Source organism: Lissotriton helveticus, chromosome 10, assembly GCF_964261635.1.
Source record: "Lissotriton helveticus chromosome 10, aLisHel1.1, whole genome shotgun sequence".
Taxonomy (NCBI): domain Eukaryota; kingdom Metazoa; phylum Chordata; class Amphibia; order Caudata; family Salamandridae; genus Lissotriton; species Lissotriton helveticus.
In genome coordinates this window covers 673,290,828-673,307,064 of record NC_136071.1, presented here as the reverse complement: position 1 = coordinate 673,307,064, position 16,237 = coordinate 673,290,828, and positions in this window count along the sequence as shown.

Below are 16,237 nucleotides of genomic sequence, written 5' to 3'. Positions count from 1 at the left end.
CAGAATGACAGGAGCTAAGGAGACTTGGAGCGAAGTAAATCTCGTCCAAGCGAGGAGGCGGGTAGGTGAATCACAAAGATAAAAATACACCTATTAAAATATTATACAATGTTAAAATCACGCTATACACAAAAGTCAGGCAATTCTAGGAAGGAAGAAAGAACGCCCCTGGCTTCCGCCTCAAGGGATAGTTGCAAGCAACTGACTTTTGTGTATAGCGTGATTTTAACATTGTATAATATTTTAATAGGTGTATTTTTATCTTTGTGATTCACCTACCCACCTCCTCGCTTGGACGAGATTTACTTCGCTCCAAGTCTCCTTAGCTCCTGTCATTCTGCTATTCTCGCCCGGCGCAGCTGAGTCAAGCTCTGACGCCGGGGTCACAGGGCTCACCCGCCATCTTGGGGGGAGGCAGGGTAGCGCTCCAGCTCGTGGACGCCGCCCACCCTCCTCCACTATGGATACAAAGAAGAGGACTACACGACCGCGCAGCGGGCGCGCCGATGGCGCGCCGAAGGCGCGCCTAAGGCAAGCCCGTCTGCGCCCGTCTGCGCCCGTCCGCGCCTGGCCCGTGCCTAGGGCCGGTCCCCCTGCCACTTCGTCCTCAAAAATCTGCTGGTCGAGCTCTCAGCTCCATCAGTTTAGAAAAGGTATTTGTTCCCCCAGTGTTTGTTGTTGCCCATTTGGCTTAGAGCGGCTGCCTTTTAATTGCAGCTGCTGTGAGTTCTCTCTCTCCCTTCTGTCTAATCTCCCCCCTCGAGTTTTACATGTATCTAAAGCCCTGAGTTACCCTTCGACACTAAAAGCAGCTCTACTTAATGTTCGCTCCTTACCTCGCCATTCTAGCGAGATATGGTTGGCACTGGATACCTATGCCTGGGATTTTCTATTCCTTACAGAAACATGGATCAAAGACACGTCAAAACCAGACATGCATTTGGCTACTCCTTCCGGGTATCGATTAGTTGGCATTAACCGCGACAATGCAAAAATTGGAGGTGGATTAGCTATTATTCTAAAATCTTACCTCAATGTAACTATTAAGAAACTTACCAATTTGGGACTGATTGAAGCCCTATATTTTACGATCTCGGATTCGGCCACCACTCTTTTAGCTGGTATGTTGGTATATAATCCCCCTAGTGCTTCACCTGCCTCTATGACTGCACTACTTCACATAATCGCGGACTTCTCCCTCAGACATGCTTCTTTCATGGTGTTAGGGGATTTCAACTTACATGTGGACAACCTTGCCTGTTCTCGAGCTTTGCATCTAATCGAGACCCTTCAAGGATTAACCCGTCCTTTTTAACCCAGGGCCCGACCCATGTAGCAGGGCATACTCTTGACCTGATATTCTCTAATCACCCCGGGATTACTACCCTTCCTTCACTCCCCCTTACTTGGTCGGATCATTTCCTTCTCCCATTTAACCTTACCATCCCTCAACCTCACTTTTCTTCCTTCCAGAACGGGGAGACTGGACGTAAATGGCACAAAATCACTTGTGACTCCTTGGCCCCTCACTTCACTTATCAATTTGATCCCTCTGTTGAAGATCTTAATGAGGAAGTGTCGAAATACAACTCTTCTCTTCTATATGCGATAGACGCCATTTCCCCACTAAACCCCATCACCTCTACAAGATCTAGACCTTCCGCCCCTTGGTTCTCCCCCGCGCTGAAAGAGGAAAAGAGTCGCTGTAAACATCTTGAACGTAAATGGTGGCAGAACTATGACCCTGAGGCCAAAATAATCTGAATAAATTTCAAAAACTAAAACGCTCCACAATGAGAGACTTTTTCTCTCAGCAAATTAAGAGAGCCGAGAATTCCTCCAAAACCCTCTTCAAGATAGTAAAGGATTTCGCTAACCCCTCTGCCTTGTCATCTCAGATCCCTTCCAGCCAGGCTCTCTGCAATGGCCTATCTGATTTCTTCCAGGATAAAATTATTAAACTTTCCTCCTCATTTGAGCCTTCCCCTCCCTCCCCCTTGATGAAGGATATCGCCTCTCTAAAAGGTGTTTTGAACGTTTTTAAAGAGCTCTCCCCAGAAATCGCTACAGAGCTATTCATCCAGGGCAAATCTGGATCTCCGCTTGATCCAGCTCCAGCCAAGGTGATGAGCAATCTGGCCCCTATTTTGCTCAGCCCCCTCCTATCCATCTGGAATTCCTCACTTTTCTCAGGCCAATTTCCCATGGCCTGGAAACAGGCGATGTTGATTCCCATCCTAAAAAAACTGATGCCGACCCTTCACAATTCAGTAATTTTCGCCCGATCTCCCTTTTACCTAAACCTGCTAAAATCCTAGAGAAGGCGGTTCAGACACAGCTGGCAGACTATCTAGAAACCAACCAGTTGCTACACGATTCGCAGTCTGGGTTTCGAACCGGCTACAGCACCGAGACTGCCCTTTTGGAGGTCTCAGAGACTATTTGTGAGTGTGTGGACAAGGGCGAGGAGGCCATGTTGGTCCTCCTCGACCTGTCCGCCGCTTTCGATACTGTGTCTCATGAAATATTGCTGAGCCGGCTTAGACATCTGGGAATCGGAGGCTCTGTGCTTACCTGGATTCGTTCTTTTCTATCAGGACGTACCCAGAAGGTTTTTCTTCGTCCCTTCGAATCTGAGGGTAAGCCGCTTCCCTGCGGAGTACCGCAGGGTTCGGCGCTTAGCCCTTTATTTTTTAATGTCTACCTTGGCCCGTTAGCTTCTGTGGTTGAATCCTGGGGGGTCAGAGTGATATCTTACGCTGACGACACTCAGCTGATGTTTTCTTTTAAAGATCATTCTGACCCCAACTTCACCAATTTTCGCCTCTGTCTCAGCAACATCAGCGCCTGGATGGCGTCGAATCATCTAGCTCTGAACGCAGATAAAACTGAGGTTTTATTTTTTAATCAAAAAGATCCTTTGCCTCCTATTCAGTGGTGGCCTACGGAACTCAACCCCCCTCCGGCCCCTGTTCAAACAGCCCGCAACTTAGGCTTCCAATACGACAACGCTTTGTCCTGTCTACCTCAGATCAATAAGGTCACTTCCGCCTGTTTTGGTAAATTACGCTTGATTAGGAAGATCTTCCCCTATCTCCCGCTGGACTCCCGCAAGACTATTGTGCATGCCCTCATAACGTCTCATTTAGACTATGCTAATAGTCTTTACGTTGGCGCTCCTCTCTACCAAATTGAACGTTTGCAAATTGTGCAAAATGCCGCTGCACGACTAATTGGTAATATTCCTCTCCGTCAATCTGTTGCCTCCTATCGGAAAAAACTTCACTGGCTGCCCATTGCCCACCGCATTCAGTTCAAAGCATTGACCTTAGCCTTTCGCGCCCTTAATGGGTCAGGTCCTGGATATTTGCGTAAGAGACTTGTACTTTCTCAATCTGTCAGATCTTTACGATCAAACAGCCTACGCCTTCTGGTGATTCCCAGATTTTGCCGCGCCAGGAGTGGAGGCAGAGCTTTCGGAGTAGTCACAGCTAGACTCTGGAACAGCCTTCCACTAGATCTCAGGTTCATGGACTCTGAACCTGTGTTTAGACGCAAACTCAAAACTTGGCTATTCACCATTCCTTAGTTATCTTTTTCACCTGTTTGCAATCTGTAGCGCCGGGACACCCCCGACGGGGGTAGCTGTGCGCTTTATAAGCTCCATAATAAATAAATAAATAAATAAATAAATAAGCCATGACACAGCTGTGTGAATTAGAATGTTTTATTCACATTCAGCGGAGTGGTGATGCTGGACCAGTACAGGGCCATACAAACCCCACTTTACATTGTTGCCCCGTGGAGGGTCATCCAGAGTCCATTAGGGATTGACAAGTTCATCGGAAGTGGAAGACTTCAGTCCGCAGTGTGCTTGCTGTGTCATTGGTAACCAAAAGAAATATGGCAGTCCATGTCGAGGTCCAAGGTGAGTGTCGCTGAGTGTATCGGGGGACAGTGGAAGGTTTTACTACAGGGCATGATGCAGAGGGCAGAACCAAGCTGAAACTGGCCATATGGGGGAGATGAATGCTACCACTTAATTCTTACCACAAAGTCAGATTCATCATCATCTTCGTCCTCTCGTGTGTCAGGTGCCTCACATGTGGGTGGTGGTGTTTTGTCTGCATCACTGTGTGGCAGTGACACATGAGGGGCTGGAGGTGGAATGTCTGTTGCACTGTGTGGCACTTACACTTCAGGGGGCGGATATGTGAATGGAGTGGAAGCAGAAGCATTCATCCACACCAGGCCTTGTGGTGGCAATGCCATGAAGAGGATCTGAAGGGCATGGAAGATAACAGCTACATCTCGCTGGTATGCAGCCATGGCAAACATTCTTTCTGCCTGCATCTGCTCCAAGCTCTCTATCATTCTCCGTATGTGTCCCAACTCCAGGCTGACATCGCTGGAGCCACTCTGACTAGACAGTTGTTCTTGGTTCACAGTCATGACTCCAGCGATGTCAGCCATGGAATGTTGGAGAGCATGGAGCGGACAGTGGGTATCCGTTAGGGACTGTAAGTGGTCCCTGATGGGACTTAGACTCCCACGTATGGCATCTAGTTTGGCTGCCTTGAAGTCGAACCCCACCCGCTGCTGATCAGCCATCTTCTCCTGGCACCCTAACACACGGCGTTGGAATTCCATGTGTTGGTCGTTAGGATCCTGAGAGACAGCCGTGGTGGTAGGTGCTTCCTGCTGTGTGGTCTGTGCAGGGGGTGGGGTCTCCAAGATACAGCTGGGCTGCCCTGCTCCTGGAGGTGGGGTGCCGGAGCTGTCCATGAGCTTTTGGAGGGCGTCGGTGTCGATGTTGAGGAGGTCCTCTTTATCACCAGTGCTGTGTTGTTGGGTCTGCTCTGCAGGAGGTGTTGATTCTCCCTCTGCAATGTGAAGGGGAGATGCAGATTGACATTGTGTTCACATGTATGTTCAGGCATTGTACAAGTTTACTAACAGAATGCATGACAATGTACATTGGGACTGTTTGTGAGGAGATGCCTATTTAATGCAGGACAGTTGACATTTCTATGCCATCACGGATGTGAGGTTGTACTTGTACATTGTCATCTCACAGTTTCCTGCTATGCCAAATGCGAATGGCCATTTTCTACACACAAGCGGCAGCAGTTGTGTCCTCTCTTCTGTTGTGTAAGTGTTGCAGTTTGTACCATATTGTTGTCAATGTTGAGGTGCTCTGATTCATATGTGTGTGTGCTGCATTGTGGTGAGTTGCCCCTTCAGCTCTGATTTGGCTGGCACTTATCCCTTTCAGGCGGTGTGCCTTTCACTTCTGTGCTTATTCAGTGCTGAGATGTTGCAGACTTGGGAAATTGGGCTCTTGGTCGGAGTTGTGACTCTTGAGCATGGTTTGTCCGCAGATTTGCTATACTTAATTGGGCATGTGTGCCATTGTGCCCATCTCCCTCCGTCCCCCCAGTCCCTGGTCGTTCCTCACCCTGTTGCTGTTGGCTCAGGTCATGTTGTGCAGTGTCCGGTCCTCCAACTCCCGCTACCGTCTCCCCAGTGATGGTCCAAGGCTGGTCCTCCGTGGGGCTTGTGGGGTTCTGGTTGTCCTCTGTACTTGCTCTGGCTACCTCCATGGTGCTTCACAGTTGTTTGTTTTTTGTTTGTGCTTTTGGTTGCCGCTTTTATAGTGACTTTTCCTGTCGGACTTGTGGGACTTGCAGGCCTGGCGCTGCTTTTCGCAGAATTTTTTATCGCAGTTGGGCCCATTGCAACTTTTTTCACATTTGGGTTTAGATTTTTATCGCCGTCTCGGTGATTTTATCCTGGACATTTGACGCGTTATCAAGAAACTATTGCATGTTACCGCCGTGTTGTGAATAAGACGTTAACACAGAGTTATTTTCCCACGATAGACGGCGATATGAAAATTTGAGTTAACCGATTTTGGCGATGATTATCTCACGATCTTGAAAATATCCCCTTAATGTTATATCTCATAACTGCATTAACTCTCTATACTGTGTGATGTCCCCAGAGCTGAACTGAGAGCCAAAAGCAGCCCTGCAAAGATAGTCAAACCAACCCCTCATTGCTCCATTTATGTGAGTGTAACAAGCATATACACTCTGTAGGTTGTGTTCATATGGTTGACGGGGTAGGGATATACCCAGAGGTAAGTTTTTTTAAACAAATGGGACAAAAGAGTATAATTTAATGCACTGTTTTAAGTTAAGCATTTTCAGATCTAGATGATTGCAATCCATCGTCGCAGTTCTAAAAGCAGGTCTCTACGTAGCAGCCCACCAAGAAAAAGCAAGCTTGGCTAAAAGGCCAGTCCAGTCATGGATAACTCACTGCTCTGTATTGCAGCTGTTCCAAACGGAAGCTGCTTCTCAAGATCAATAGCCTGCTAGTCATTCATGCAATCGCATTATGACCACCAAACCTAAAACAAGGGAAATTCATATCACTCCAGGCTCATGGTTGCATATAACAACATCCCAGAGATCCTCTTTGGCCTATTCAAAAGCATCCCAAAGCTCTGTAAACACCAAGCCCTAGTGGCCGACCGCAACGTCTTAATCAGTGACAAATCCTATACTCTGGAACCACCCTCCAATAAAATTGAACCCTACTGTTACTTACTTACGGTATACCCCCCTGGACTGCTCCATCATACTTTTTCTTCTTAATTTGAAAGAACATGAAAATGTCTTACATAAAAAAATCTTACTACTCTGGTTATCAAGACATGTGAGCTAAACAACAACCAGCATGAAAATAGGTAGTGGTTTGACCCATTCCTCAGAAATCAATCTCCTTCATTAACATATTGTTTGACACCTCCAGGATTCTGTTGCATCGCAAGCATGGTAAAATTGTGTTGTATGATTGCTCTCCTTACTACACTAACTGTACAGGGCCCTTTATGATTAGACAATCTGCAGCATTTCCATTTACCACAGAGGCAATTATCCTCTCATGAATATTTTTCCGCCAATAGGGAGGGTGGAAATTTGATTGGCCAAAACACCATGGTAGCTGTTGAATGAGGACCATTAATTGACCGATAACTCACAAATGTGACATCAGATTTAGGTATGCCACACTTAAAAAACATGCTGTAGAAATAAAGAATAGCCACGGGAAGACCCAACCTCCTGATGAAGTTAAGTCGGACAAGAATTATGCAGACCAAACCCTCTGAAACAGCAACACAGAACAAAAGAAGTAATACTTGATGTTCTGACAGAGCTCACTGATTCTCCCTGCATTGCATGAATCATTTGTAAAAGGCCACAGTTTGAATTAAAGAACCAAGAAGACTCCATAGTAGACTCAGGCATGTATAAGACTAATTTGGTTATTGAATTAAATACTAAAAATCTTTTGAGAATTTAAGTTAAGAATATCACTTCTTGCATTAAAGCGCCTAACATTTGGGCAAGACATTATTGGATGGTTATTGTGAGAATTAGTTTACAGAGTTTCTGAGCCCCACTACTATTAAGGCAGAATGAGTGTTGGTTTCTCTAACAGCACAAATCTTACTAAGAAAGGGAAAGCCTGAGAATGTGTGCTGTGTTATACATTTTATAGGTGTAATGCAACACTATGCCTTAAAAATAATGAACCATATGAAAAGGGATGGATGGAATGCTTGGATTAATTCAGCAAATGATAACATTCTGCAGTTGTTATGTATTTTTGAAAATAAGGCACACTATCATACAATAAATCTTGAAAAAAGATCTGTCCTTAACCTTAACTGATATAACAATAGTGAAAGCAATACAGCAGAAGTAGGGTGCCAAAGGTCATAGGTCACTGTCGCAAAATGTGTAATACCGTGCAAACATGTGACACCCCTTCTATTTCATCTGCTTTGTTTATATCAAGTATCATATTAATATTGGTTTCTAACACTCCCAATTTCTCCCTTCATGGGAAAGAAACAATGACAGCAGGGCCACCAGTCCATCCCGTCTGGGCACAGATTGTGGCACACAAGTGAGCCCTTGAATTCGACACCCAAAGTAGGGGGCCATTTCCAGGACCAACATAACAAATATCCCAGATGCCCTATGTTTTCTTCCACCACATGAAAATCATTTAAAATATTTTCTGTTCTGGACCACGATGATTTCAATGTTCTTAACCGGAATGCCCATCCATCCAAGTTCCTATCCACACGAGATCAGTTAAATGTGTGTTTCTGTTTGCAGAGCTGGTGGAGGCTTCCCCATGAGGAACACTGCTTACTGCTGCCTTCTGACAAGAGCAGAGGTGGCTCCTCGGCTAAGGTGAAGGAGTGTTGCCCTACTGCTTTAAAAAAGTGTAACTAAAGGCAAAATAAAATGCTAATAACTTAATGTTATTATCATTTTATTTGTTCCTGCTGCTTTGCGGCCAGGGTGGGCGGGGCTGCTCTGCTCACACAGCAGAGCAAAGGAGGGGAGGAGTGGTTTGCCGACATCAAGTGCGCATGAATGCTTGGGGGTGGTCTTGGGCTGGCCAAAAAGGCATGCACACTTTGCATGTTCTCCACACAAGCTGCCTGGGTGAAGAACATGCCCTTGCCCCCATACTCTGGTTGAGCGCTGAACCACGGCCTCAGATACTGCACTGCAGGAAAGAGTGGGTGCTTCCGGGTCCTGTTCCGGTGGAGTCCTGGTGTGGAGGAGGGATTTGAGAGAGGTGGTGGTGATAAGGTAAGTTTTTCTTTTTTTGTTTGGTTTTTTACACGTCCCCCCAACCTCCACCAGCCGCCACTGAACAGGAGTGGAAATTCAAAGGTGCATTTCTGCCACTGCTGTCCTTAAATGAGGCCCTTATATCTGTTGCACCACATGAACTGCATGCACTCAATGAACAGGGAAAGCAAACTTTGTAAATGTGCTTTTTTTCTTTTGAGTAACTCTATTGTACTTTACATGTTTCTGCTTTCAACAAACGCAATGAAAACAGCATTAAGTGCCCGCTATGAAAAACTTTTTGTGGTCACAAAGTCTGCAATTCACAAAATCACAGTGTTTATAACAGTGAGAGTGTTTTTGATATACCAAAGCCCTTTGTGAGTCTGAAAAGTGTTTCTGATTTGCAAAAGGAGCTCTGCGACCCTTTCTGAATCACAATAAAGAGGGGGTTTGGGAAAAGACAAAGTCAAAATGATCCCCTTGGGACAGCTTTTTCCCTTTGGGAATCATGTTAGGTGGTGTGATGGGTTTGAAGGGGACAGTAGATCCCTGCATGTCAATTTGTTTTTAAAAGCAGCATGTGTCTCTTTCCCAAATGCCGACCTGCAGCAAATATGAACCTAAGGTTGGAGGTCTTCTCGCCCTGTGTTTACAGTCATTTGCAGAGAGTGGCAAAATGCAACCTGTTTCACTAATATTCAGGGAGCAGACGTTTTTGCGACCCTTTTTGGATATGCTTTTTGCCCTGTGACTGACTAGTACATCAGTTACATCACAAAATACTCAAGTAGTCTCTAAATTCTTGGGGACAGATTTATGTGGATTTGGCCTAAGGCAGCGCAGCAAGTCACCTTGCTGTGCTGCCCTACTTCAAAGTGAAAGGGCAGTAATGCACCGTATTTATTTAATATGGTGTGTTTCTGTCCTTTCCCCCTGCACTGGCGTTGTTTCATCAGGCTAGCGCTAACACAGACACCCTTGCACCACGGTGAAATGGTGTCTGTCTTGTCGGCAGGATTGTTTTTGCACAGAAGGGAGTACCCTCCTGCACAAAAACTATCCTGGGAGGCTTTTCCTTTTGCTATGTGTGCTTCCGAATGCAGCACACAAGGAAAGAGGAAATAACGAGGAGAAATAATGTTATTACCTCCCAGTCCCTCCAGTCCTCGTCCCGTTCCTTACAAAGTGGAGATGTCTATCTCCACGATAGAGAAAAAGAGCAGGAGAATGCCCGTTGCTGGAAGACCGCTCCTTTGTGGCTGGGGCGCCGCTCCTCCCGGTCTGTTCTGGGTTGAAGGCTGCATCTTCCTGTGGTTCGGCAGGGAGATGCACTGCTCCTTTGGGATGCCTCAGGCCCATCTTGGGGGTGCCCATGGTGTTCCTGGATGCTGGTTGGAGCTGCATTTCGGCCTTTCCTCCCTTGATGCTGTATGGCAGCCTGGGGGTGCCGGTTGCTCCTGGCTCTTTGCTCAGCGCATGTTGGTGGACGGTGTCTGGGCTGGTGATTGTGAGTCAGTCAGTGTGTGGTGGTGTCTGACTGCCCCCTTCATGAGTAGTACGTAGCGGTTTCTTTTCCAAGCTATACTGCATTCCTATGCTGTTCCCTGCATGTTCTCTGCCTCTTTTTGCTGGTCAGTCTGTGCTGCACTGGTGCTGGTGGGGCTTCACCGGACGCAGTGCTGTTCGTCTGGGGCTACCTGCCTGGCAGCTTTTTCCTTTGTGCACCCTCAGTCCCTGGGCGGTCGTGTCCTGGGTTGTTCCTGATGATTGGGTCAGATCTTCGGTTGTACTGCCTCAGTGTGCTCCGGTGGTGCGTTTCTTCCAGTGCACTGTCTCCTTCTGGTGGCGTGCTGTTTTCCTATGTGCTTCCTTTGACGGCCTACGGCCATTCCACCCTGTAGGCTCCTGGTCTTGTCTGCTGTGCGATGTTCACTTGGGTCAGGCATGGTGGGCTTCTCGATGGGTGTCGGCCTGTGCTTGCCAGGTGCGGTTGGTTTTGCAGTTTGTTTTCCTGGCTTGCAGCCTTCCCTCCCTGATGACGCCGGGTCTGTTCTCGGTCCGTATCGAGTTCGGGCCTGATTTGTGCCAGGTTACATTCCAGCCTGGAAATTCCGGTTGCTGTGCGCTCCTTAGATCCTTCCTGGGATGTTTGCCTAACCCCTGCTTGGGGGTGCCCTGCTTCTCCTTGGCCACTTCAGTATGTTCGCTGTGGCTGTTGGCGTCTGTGTGTCCCGCTGGTCGGTGTGTGGGTCTTTGTTGGCTTTCCCTCTCTTTTGTTGGGGGTGTTTCAGTTTCCCTTCACTGGGGATGGCTGCTCGGGGCAGGCGGTGGGTTGGCTGTTCCCCTGCCCTGGTGGTGAGTGCCCTGTTGGGGGTTGCCTTCCTGTTCTTGGGTCCTGTCGTTTGGGGTTCCCTGCCTCCTGGTTGCTGGGTTTTGTGTTTCTGCCTGTTGCTTGAGTTGCCTGGGTTTTTTTTTTGGGGGGGCTTTTCTTGCTCCTCTATGGATGGGTTGCATCTTGAGTCCAGCTTCGGGCCCTTGAGGTCTCTGGCCTCCTTGTTTCATGGGTTCGGTTGTTGCTGGGGGTGGTGGTGTTGTGCCCTCCCTCTGTACTTGCAGGGCCCTTGGCCTTGGTTGGCTGTTTGCTCCAGGCTGTGCTGGTGGTGCCCCTGGTGGGCCTTCTTGCTGGCGTTGGTGTTTTACTGTTGCCTAGGGCTGGGTTGTGTTGCACTTGCCTTGCTGATGAGGTTTGGATTTCCTGTTGTGGTTTACTTTCACCTCTTGTGTTACTTTTTGGTGGCTTGGTCCGCTTTTTGGGGTCCTCTGCCTCTCGGTTGCCGGTTCCTTTGCCACCTGTGGCAGCTGGGTATTGTGGATCTTCCTTGGCTACTACCTGGGCAGCTCCTTGGTTTGTGCCCCACCCTGTCTGCCGGTGCGGTCCATGTTGGTTCCGCCTGCCCTGCAGCCTTTTCCACCTTGCCGGTTCTTGTTCCCTCTCCTCTAGGTGTTTGGACGGGGTCTTGCTGGGTGCTGCCTTTCTGGGTGTCCTCCTCGCCATGCCTGGTCTTGTGTGTGGCTGGTGGGTGTGTTGGGGGGGCGGCCAGTTTTGGGTCTGGTGTCTTCCTCCCCTGGTGTGTGGGCCGCGTTGCGGCTTTCCCGCTCCTCCTTGTCGGCCCTGTGGTTTCTGGCTGGCTTTGCTTTGGCTCTAGGGCTGTGGCTTTCTCCATGGGGACTGTCGTTTAGACTTGGTCCTTTCTCCCTCCGGTGTAGGGGCTGGATTTGGCCCTGTGGTGTCTCTGGTCCTTTCTCTTTTGTTGGCTCTGCGGTTCTTGGGTTGGCCGGTGTTCGGTCTTTCATTTTCCGCTCCAGTGCCTCTCCCCTCGGTGGGTTGTGTGCCTTTGTGTTCTCCGAGCGCTTCTCCTTTGGTTTTAGTGGTGCCTGCGGTCTTCTGTTCTGTTGTTGGAGCCTGGACTTTGCCTCTGTTGGGTTTTGGCCTTGGTGCCCCTGTGTTTGGACTCTCTTTGCCTCGACGGGAGGGTGCCGGTGCCTTCTCTGCTTGGTTGTGTACAGGGTTTTGGCCGGGGGGGCCTTGGTGGCTTTGGCGTCACTCTTGTGCCTTGTTTCGGTGGGGATCTTTCAGCCTCTTGGTGGTCGGTGGTCTTGTGCCTGTAGTTCCTGGGTCCTGGGCTGGCCTTCTGTCCTTTTCCTGTGACCCCTCCTTTGTGCCTGGCTATTGGGCTGGGTCGTTGTCTTGGTTGACTTATCTGGGCTGCCGGGCTCCCTCCCTGTCTTCTTGCTGCTTCTCTCTCGGTGTGGCCTGGCTGTGCCTTTCCCTATGCCCCTTCTTGGTTGGGGGTTTTGGGCTTAGGTCGGGTGGACCTCAGCATCTCCTTCAGGCCCCTGGGGGTGCCGTTTGGGGGCCTCCTGTCTGGCTGACCTGTCTGTTTGGCCTGCTGGCTCCTTGGGTGTTTTTAGGGGTGCCTGCTGGGTTGGGCGGTGGGTCTCCCTGCCTTTCTCTCCTGTTTTTGTCCTTCTGCGGCTGGTCTTGGTTTTCACCTTGGGTGGTTCCTTGGTGTCTTCCTTTGTTGTCCTGGCCAGTGGGTCAGTTCTTGGTTCGGTGGGGGTTTCCCTTTGTCCCAGTTCTGGGGTTTGGCCTTCCCCGGTTCCGCGTTCGCCCCTCTTTTGTTGTCTCCTGGAGTGGGGGTTGTTTGGAGCTGCTTCTTCTTCTTCCCTTTTGGCCCTGTTTGGCCTTTGGGGTTCCCCTGCTCTTGTGGCCTTGGTTTTTTTTTTCTTCTCCCCGCTCTTAGTTTGTGCCCTGGTCTTGTGGGGGGTTCGTTGCGGTCCTTCCCTTTCCTTTCTGTGGGCTGGGTTATGTTGTTGGTTGCGTTTGTCTGGGGTGGTTGCGCTTCTGGTCTCTCCCTGGTCTTCATTGGGCAAACTGCTGGGTTCGGGTTGTGGTGTCTCCTGATTTCAGGATGTGTGCCTCGGGCATGGCCTTTTGGGCTGTCCTTCTGCCCAGGGTTCATATCCCGGTGTGGCAGCCTTTGTGTGGCTGTCCAGTGTCTCTGCTGGGATTGGGTGCTGGCTGTTCCTACGCCATGGCCTGGGCTGCCTCTGGGGGTTTCTGTGCCTCTGGTCTCTCTGTTGCTGTTGGCATTGCAGGGGGGCTTGCTCGTGGTCCCTGCCCCTCTCTTCCTGGCTGCTTGGTTTGCACCTGTCCGTGGTTGGTCCTCTGGGTCGGTGCCTGAGTTCTTTCAAGCTCCGTCCTCTTCAGTCTTTGCAGCTCTGCTGAGGGCTACCCCTGGGGCATTGTGGTTGGTCCTGTGGTTGGTCATTTTGTTCCTTTGCTTTTGGTGAGGTTGGTTCTGTCTCTTCTTCCTTCCCCTTGGCAGGGGGTTCTCTTTCTTTCCTCGGCTGTGGGGGGGTCACTCTCTGTCGTTGCTCCTACTGTGTTCCGGTCGGCGGGGGGTGTTTCTGTACCGTCGACGGTGCCACCCTGCTCGGGTCCGCTCTTGTCGGCTATCCGGGGTTCGGCCGGGTTTGGCCTAATTTGTCCATGGTTGGGCGGCTGCCTGGTGGTTCCTAGTGCTGTTGGCTTCGCCCTTGGCTGTTTTCTCATTGGTTGGTTGCCCTTTCTGACTTTTGTTATGCCGTGTGGGCCCTTCAGCTTCTTCTGGGCCCCCTTCTGCTGGTTATTCTGAGGGGGGCTGGTTGTTTCAGCCCCTCTTGGTGTTCCCTTAGGGCTTAGCTCTGGGTGCTGGATCTCCTTCTGGCCTTCCCTGGGGGTCTTGTGTCCCTCCTGTTGCGGCCCAGGCTCCTTGTGCTGGGTCTTCTTCTGTGGTGGCCTCATCGCTGTTCTTATGGTCTGTTCCTGGTCCTTTCTTGTTGGGTTCTCCTCCTCTGTGGCTGGTGGGGTGGTTCCTGGTGTTGGTTGTCTGCCCTTCGGGTGGTGGCTCCTTGTTTTGGGGCTTTCCTGGTCGTCCCCTGCTCGTTTTGGGGTTCGCCTCTGTTGGCTTGGTTGGGGCATTGCTGGTTGTGTGCTCCTGCCTGTGTTTTTTTCTTGTGGTTCTCCCTTTTGCTTCTGTTGGGTGCCGCTTTCAGTATGATGTCCTGGTGTTGGTGGGAGTTCCGAAGGCTGGGTTGTTTGCTTTGGTATTATCCACTTTCTAAGGAATGGGACGAGGACTGGAGGGACCAGGAGGTAATGCCCTATTATTTACCCATAATCTTCATTACTCCTGGTTCAGTTGTCCTCGTCCCATCCCTTACCCCTTCCCTCCCTCCCGGATGGCCGGCCTTCCAGTTGGTATCTTGGTGTTTCAGGCTGGATGCTGGGATATTGCTGTTTATGTACTCCCAGTGGGAGGGTGTGGGTTAGGGTATCCCAGCATTCTCCTGCTCTTTTTTTCTGTCATGGAGATGGACATCTCCACGTTGTAAGGAGTGGGACAAGGACAACGGGACCCAGAGTAATAAAGATTACCGGTAAGTAATAGGGCATTTCTCCTCGTTGCACCTCCCCTCAGGAGGCATGCAGTTTTGGCGCATACCCAGGTTTACATGGTCTTGTAAATCTGGGAAAGCGTCAAAATTCATGGGTACTGCATGGCCACACTCACGATAACACCCATGGAACGCCTCCCTAGAGCAGAGTAAGGCAACACAATGATTTGCGCTGCCTTGCCTTACTCCATGTTTATGAGGCCATTCAAAGCAACACAATGTGGCTTCGCGTGGCCTCATAAATATGATTTTGTGGTTTGCCCCCCGGAGCAGCACAAAAAGTGATGCTACGGTGGCACCAGTGGCTCTTAAATATTCTGCTTCATGGGTAATTTCACATACTGGTTTGTGATCACTTTTATAACTCCAAAAAGTCAATATTTTTGTAAAAGGATTTCTAGGACTTGGTATTTAAGTCAGATGATATTATTCTAACAATGATATTCTGGTATCATTACATTCGCTTCTGCTAAATTCAAAACTACATATGTATGGTTTATGCTTGAGAACTGACAATATGCATATGTAGATCCTACTTGCATGCATGCATTTACATTAATTTCACCCATGGTCAATTAAGTGCAGGTGTAAGTAATGATTTTTTGCAGCAAGATCCACTGTTAATATAAAGTAATATCAGAAGAAAAAAAATCTTTTTAGAGTTGGCGTTCCTAGAACTTCATGGGTTTCCTCTGTAACTCCAGACACAGTTAAGATGCAAGTTTTATGAATATGTAAGCTCTAAATTCCCTCAGGTGGTGTCACTAGGTACTTTTTGCCTTAGACAGTCTAGCAACCTGGGCCAGGCACGCTATACTCTGCTTTTTAAAAAGCATTATTTACTCTTGTTCTGTAATGCCCTTGAGATCTGCAACTAGGGCCCAGATATGCAAGGCATTTTGCCATCACAAACCGTATGTTTCACAAAATTGCAGCGGTTGCAACCATACATTTTTTTTTCTATGTACAAAAACTATTTTGTGAGTTGGATCAGGCTTTCTGACTCGCAAAATGGATTTTGCAATCCAGTTTGAATTGCAATCATAAGGTACATGAAAAGGCCAACCCCTCCTAACTGCAATTCGCAATAGTAGGTAGGAATCAATGTTTTTTGCTCGCACACCTATGACATAGCCTACCCCTTATAACTTGTGTTGTTAGCCTCAGGGACAGTAGACATTGTTCCAGAGACTACAACCTACTAATCCAAATGTTTCCCAGGTAAGAAAGTATTTTTTAAAGCAGAACCAGTTTTGTTAAAGAGCATGAGCTGCTTTTATGAAAAAAGTAACTGTTTAGCTGTTCCTTGAATGTCATCATCACTGTGTTTGTAGCCAATCGGAGGGGGTCACAAATAGCAACCTCCCTAATTAATAATCATTAAGTAGGTTGTTCTGCAACCCTCTTTGATTGGAGAATATGCAATGCAACCTGTTAGTCCTTGGGTCATATTGAAAAATCATAGACAGGTCACAAAAAAAGTCAGTGCACAATTTGCTTCTACGTTTTGTGACACGTGTCTTAGTACATTAGGTCCATACATAGACCGTAGAGCAAACATGTGTCTTCAC